General features: G+C 47.4%; 1 long non-coding RNA gene across 1 annotated transcript; it reads right to left on the bottom strand.

Annotated features, from left to right (window-relative positions):
* Positions 1–311: 311 nt before the first annotated feature.
* LOC142921755 (uncharacterized) lies at positions 312–5,232 on the bottom strand. The gene is made up of 3 exons (XR_012939642.1): positions 5,180–5,232; positions 4,814–4,879; positions 312–1,713 (listed from the first exon to the last, which is right to left on the bottom strand). It is a non-coding gene; the product is annotated as an uncharacterized LOC142921755 (long non-coding RNA).
* Between the last annotated feature and the right edge of the window lie 768 nt (positions 5,233–6,000).

Below are 6,000 nucleotides of genomic sequence, written 5' to 3'. Positions count from 1 at the left end.
CAGTCACCAAAGTTTTAAGTCAAAACATTCACACACGTTGACAAAGCCTCACCTTGTGTTGTTGTGGGCAGGTCGCTTCTGATAACAAGAGCGGTATAGCAGCTCAAGCGGGCTTGGCCTGCTAACAAAAGAAAATAAAAACTGCGTGAATATTTACAATAAAACAAAGTTACAAAGTGGCGAGCCGGGTGAAGACAAATTCAACTTAAGCGAGATAATTAAAGTGAATGCAATCAGGCGAGGGCAGGAGGCAAGGCCCCGCGTGGCTAGGCCCCGCGTTGTAAAGTTCCAACCTGGACATCGATTCCCATGCTCGCTGCTACTCAACTGACATCCCTACGAGAGAGAGCGAGGCTCTACCTTGGTAAACAACAACAACCACCACCACCACAACAACCACCCACACGATAATAATTTCTCACCTCGGATTTCAGTGCAAGAGCGAAGCGATCGCTTCCTGTTACCTCGTGACGTCACGCGGCAGCAGAAGGTGCCATGACGTCACGTCCGGGGAACAAGACACTCCCCTCCCACGAGCGGCTCCGTGACTGAATAAAATTATGTTAATGAGTCCGGGCCATATGTCGAGGGATGGGGGCGTGGGCGCTGAACCCGTCCCAATCAACTCGCGACGGCTTTAACGGATACATTATGTTAATGAGCCACCAGTCACTGGGCGTAGCTTTGCCCAAATAAGGATTGTACCGGAACAGATATCGGCAGTGACCAAGCAGAGGTGAGGTCACGCTCAAGGGCGCGGTGGACGGGGGTGGGGTGAATACTTTGGTGACATGACGTCACGAGCGAGGTACACCTCCCCCTGGCGTTTCACAGCGATGAGCTCATGCTGTGTGGTGACGTCACAGAGCGGGAATGGAGTTTAAGTTGATTTATATTCATTTTCCATTGCTCCATCTCTTCAACAGAGACCCCTTGGGTAGCGTGAGCTCAGCAACTACAACGTGGATATTACTGTGTGTACACACTGTTTCTGTGTGTACACTGTTTCTGTGTGTACACTGTGTGCAGACTTTTGATGACTGTGCAAACATCATCTCGCACAAAATGCACCTGAAGGGTTTCTCTCCTGTGTGTGTTCTCTGGTGTTTTTTAAGAACAGATGACCGTGAAAACGCCTTCCCACACAAAGTGCACTTGAATGGTTTCTCTCCTGTGTGTATTCTCTGGTGTTTTATAAGAACAGATGACAGTAAAAACGCCTTCCCACACAAAGTGCACTTTAATGGTTTCCCTCCCGTGTGTGTTCTCTGGTGTACTTTAAGATTTGATGACTGTGCAAACGCCTTCCCGCACATCGTGCACCTGAAGGGTTTCTCTCCCGTGTGTGTTCTCTGGTGTGCTTTAAGATGTGGTGACTGTGAAAATGCCTTCCCGCACAGAGTGCACTTGAAAGGTTTCTCTCCCGTGTGTGTTCTCTGGTGTACTTTAAGATTTGATAACTGTGAAAACATCATCCCGCACAAAATGCACTTGCAGGGTTTCTCTCCTGTGTGTGTTCTCTGGTGGGTCTGTAGAACAGATTGCCATGCAAACGCCTTCCCACACACACTGCACTTGAAGGGTTTCTCTCCTGTGTGAGTTCTCTTGTGCCGTGTGAAATCTCCAGTACGATCCGTGCTGTATGCACACCGGTCGCATTGTTGACTTGTCATACCGAGCTGCGCTGAGTGCATTTGCTCCATTAGACCAATTCTGCAGAGGAAGCGTCAGAGGAAGCGTCAGCGGCAGACAGAAAAAAATAATATCCACACCATCTACACGTCAGTATCGATGCACAGAGGAAAGCATATATACACAGTAACACGTGACTTACACGTCTATACTTATTCATATATTCATGATATAGTGGAAAAGTGTCCCAAATTCATCACACGGGCTGTTATGGCACACAATGAGAGGGCAAATGGTTATACACATATCCTGGAAGCCCTCATATCTTCAAAATGAATGTTCACCAAAAACTCCGAGCACATAATTTCAGCTGTCTGGCTTCAAAATGAATATTTATGAAAGCTAAATTCAGCTGACATAGCAAAGGGTGTTTAAAATAATACTATTTGTGTTATGCAGAAATGCATAAATTAATGTTCAATCACAACTTAGAGGTGTGAAGCCAGGCACAGATGTCCTTGAATGCTGGGATGAACAGATCCGACTTCAGCTGCACGTGTGTGATGTGTTAACTTCCTGACTCCATTCTTACAAAGAGTTGCAGAGGAAAACAAAACTAAACTACTGTTTTGATATAACCTCCGTGCTCAATAGAGTTAATAGACTTTACTGCAAACACAAACTTGACATTGTCACACACTCAGAGGCGGAGCCAGGATTTTCAGGTAGGGGGGGCAACCCCTCCAGCAATGAAAAATGATAGTTGTTAGTAAGTAAGGAGTTGTTAGTAAGTAAGGAGTTGTTAGTAAGGAGTTGTTAGTACGTAAGGAGTTGTTAGTAAGTAAGGAGTTGTTAGTAAGTAATGGGTTGTTAGTAAGGAGTTGTTAGTAAGGAGTTGTTAGTAAGTAAGGAGTTGTTAGTAAGGAGTTGTTAGTAAGAAGTTGTTAGTAAGTAGTTGTTAGTAAGTAAGTAGTTGTTAGTAAGAAGTTGTTAGTAAGGAGTTGTTAGTAAGGAGTTGTTAGTAAGTAAGGAGTTGTAAGGAGTTGTTAGTTAGTAAGGAGTTGTTAGTAAGGAGTTGTTAGTAAGTAATGACTTGTCCCTTGCTTTTTATTCGACGCGTGTGATCGGCATTGCGCTCGCTGAAGGTGTTTGCCTTCAGGGAAGTCGTGTACTGTATACGCAACTGCGCAAAATTCTGTGACTCACAACTGCTTTGCCGTTACTTATTGCCAATTATGGACTCGGACTGTTGTCCTCTCATAGAGTCCCTGGCACGTAATAATATGCCACACGGTGGCAGTGGGGGACGCAAAATGCTGATTTATCTATATATATGAAAGGGAAATGTGTGGATACGTGTGTCTGTTCGAAATGTTTAGCATACTTCCCAACGTGCCACATACTTGAAATTTGGCATGTGGGTATGTTCCATACTGTACACAATGCAACAAAATATAAAAAGAGTCTTTTGTATTTTTTTTTTGGGGGGGGGAATGACCATGAAGTGTCTGGCGTCAACCCGCAACACCTCTGAGTTAAGCGCTCTGCAATGCTTAGAGCTGTTAACAGCGTGCCGGGAGATTTTAGGTGGCGCTTCGCTCCTGGCCGATGAAGCCATTGGATTCTCCGAGTTCAATACATATCCTCCGTGCGAAGAACGGGTAGAACTGCTATCTTAAATATGAAGCAGAACATTCCATCTGTTTGTTTGTGCGAAGCAGCAAAAACCTCTCCAACGCTGAGCTCTGGCGTCGTGAAAATTTGCACAGCTTACGCTGTCTGGAATTTCTAAGTGAACGTGACTATTTTCAGCTCGCCACGTCATTATTCCCTTCCCGAGTGGCCGAAATCGACCTTACGTAGAAGTGGGGTAAGGTTGAATTTCCTTGAGTGAAAACATCCGATTTAGGTAAGTTGATTTGTTTCGGCTTTTTTCTTTCTTGCAAGCATCAATTTTTTCCAGGGTTTTTCAGTGAAATAGAAGGGAATGTGAAGTTAATCAAAGACAATAATCCAAGTCCCGGGCGAAGCCTGGTAGTGAAGCTCGTTACTAATAAACCCCAATGATCCTATCAAAATTAGGGATTTCGATCGGATCGTTGGGGGGGCACGTGCAACTCCACCCCCACTGGCTCCACCACTGTCACACACTGGCATGGTTCACAGGTGGTGGTGTGTCCAGACCCATGCCTGGCCACCTTCACCTGCTCAGTATTAATGCTTCCTCACTCCACCAAGTAGTTAATTGAGGATCAATCAATACAGCCCAGGCTGCGTGTCTCTCTCCCCGTGGTCGTGTGGATTTCCTTCCCGATCCCCCGGTCTCCCCTCTACGTGTAGAGAATGAACACCGCCACGCGTCTAGAGTGAACACCACCAAGCGTCTAGAGTGAACACCGCCACGCGTCTAGAGTGAACACCACCATGTGTCTAGAGTGAACACCACTACGTGTCTAGAGTGAACACCACTACACATCTAGAGTGAACACCACCAAGCGTCTAGAGTGAACACCACCAAGTGTCTAGAGTGAACACCGCCACGTGTCTAGAGTGAACACCGCCACGCGTCTAGGGTGAACACCACCCCGAGTCTAGAGTGAACACCGCCACGCGTCTAGAGTGAACACCGCCACGCGTCTAGAGTGAACACCGCCACGCGTCTAGAGTGAACACCACCACGTGTCTAGAGTGAACACCGCCACGCGTCTAGAGTGAACACCGCCACGCGTCTAGAGTGAACACCACCACGCGTCTAGAGTGAACACCACTACGTGTCTAGAGTGAACACCACCACACGTCTAGAGTGAACACCACTACGCGTCTAGAGTGAACACCGCCACGCGTCTAGAGTGAACACCACCACGCGTCTAGAGTGAACACCACTACGTGTCTAGAGTGAACACCACTACACATCTAGAGTGAACACCACCAAGCGTCTAGAGTGAACACCACCAAGTGTCTAGAGTGAACACCGCCACGTGTCTAGAGTGAACACCGCCACGCGTTTAGTGTGAACACCACCCCGAGTCTAGAGTGAACACCGCCACGCGTCTAGAGTGAACACCGCCACGCGTCTAGAGTGAACACCGCCACGCGTCTAGAGTGAACACCACCACGTGTCTAGAGTGAACACCACCACGCATCTAGAGTGAACACCACCACGCTGTTGACAAAGCCTCACCTTGTGTTGTTGTGGGCAGGTTGCTTCTGATAACAAGAGCGGTATAGCAGCTCAAGCGGGCTTGGCCTGGTGAAAAAAAATAAAAACTGCGTGAATATTTACAATAAAAACAAAGTTACAAAGTGGCGAGCCGGGTGAAGACAAATTAAACTTAAGCGAGATAATTAAAGTAAACGCAATCAGGCGAGGGCAGGAGGCAAGGCCCCGCGTGGCTAGGCCCCGCGCTGTAAAGTTCCAACCTGGACATCGATTCCCATGCTCACTGCTACTCAACTGACATCCCTACGAGCGAGAGAGAGCGAGGCTCTACCTTGGTAAACAACAACCACCACAACCACCACCACAACCGCGATGAGAATTTCTCACCTCGGATTTCAGTTCACGTGCGGAGCGGCAGATTCCTGTTACCTCGTGACGTCACGCGGCAGCAGGAGGTGACGTCACTTGAGTGGTACAAGACACTCCCCTCCCGCAACGAGCGGGTCTTAATTTAAATAAATTATGTTAATGAGTCCGGCCCATACGTGGAGGGATGGGGCGTGGGTGCTGAAACCCGTCGCAATAAACTCGCGACGGCCTTCACGAATACATTATGTTAATGAGCCGCCAGTCACCGGGCGTAGCTTTGCCCAAATAAGGATTGTACTTGAACAGATAACGGAAGTTGACCCAGGCAGAGGTGACGTCACGCTCAAGGGCGCGGTAGACGGGGTGGGGTGAATACCTTGGTGACATGACGTCACTGGCAAGGTACACCTCCCCCTGGCGTTTCACGCCGATGAGGTGTTGCTGAGTGGTGACGTCACAGAGCGGGATTGGAGTTTAAGTTGATTTAGATTCATTTTCCATTGCTCCCTCCCTTGAACTCAGCAACAACAACAACGTGGACATTGCATCCCACTGGGATTTTTTTAGCACACAGCGTTGGTGTATGGTGCTTTTTTCAGGAATATTTTGCTGTTTTTATTTCATGGATTTTCTGTTTGCAGTCACACAAAGTAGTCACTTTAAGATGTGTTTCTTGTTCGTTTTTGTGTTTGTTGTGGTTGCACTTGATTCAAGAGCTTAATGGCTCACAGGGGTATACCAAAATATATAAACTGAAACTATTGTGTACACTGTGTGTACACACTGTGTACGTACACGCTGTGTGTGCACTGTGTGTGTGTACACGTACACACTGTGTG

Source organism: Petromyzon marinus, unplaced genomic scaffold (assembly GCF_048934315.1).
Source record: "Petromyzon marinus isolate PM22_M1 ecotype Great Lakes invasive population unplaced genomic scaffold, UKy_Petmar_22M1.pri1.0 PM_G_Scaffold_9, whole genome shotgun sequence".
Lineage (NCBI taxonomy): Eukaryota > Metazoa > Chordata > Hyperoartia > Petromyzontiformes > Petromyzontidae > Petromyzon > Petromyzon marinus.
This window is presented reverse-complemented; position numbering and strand designations above follow the sequence as displayed.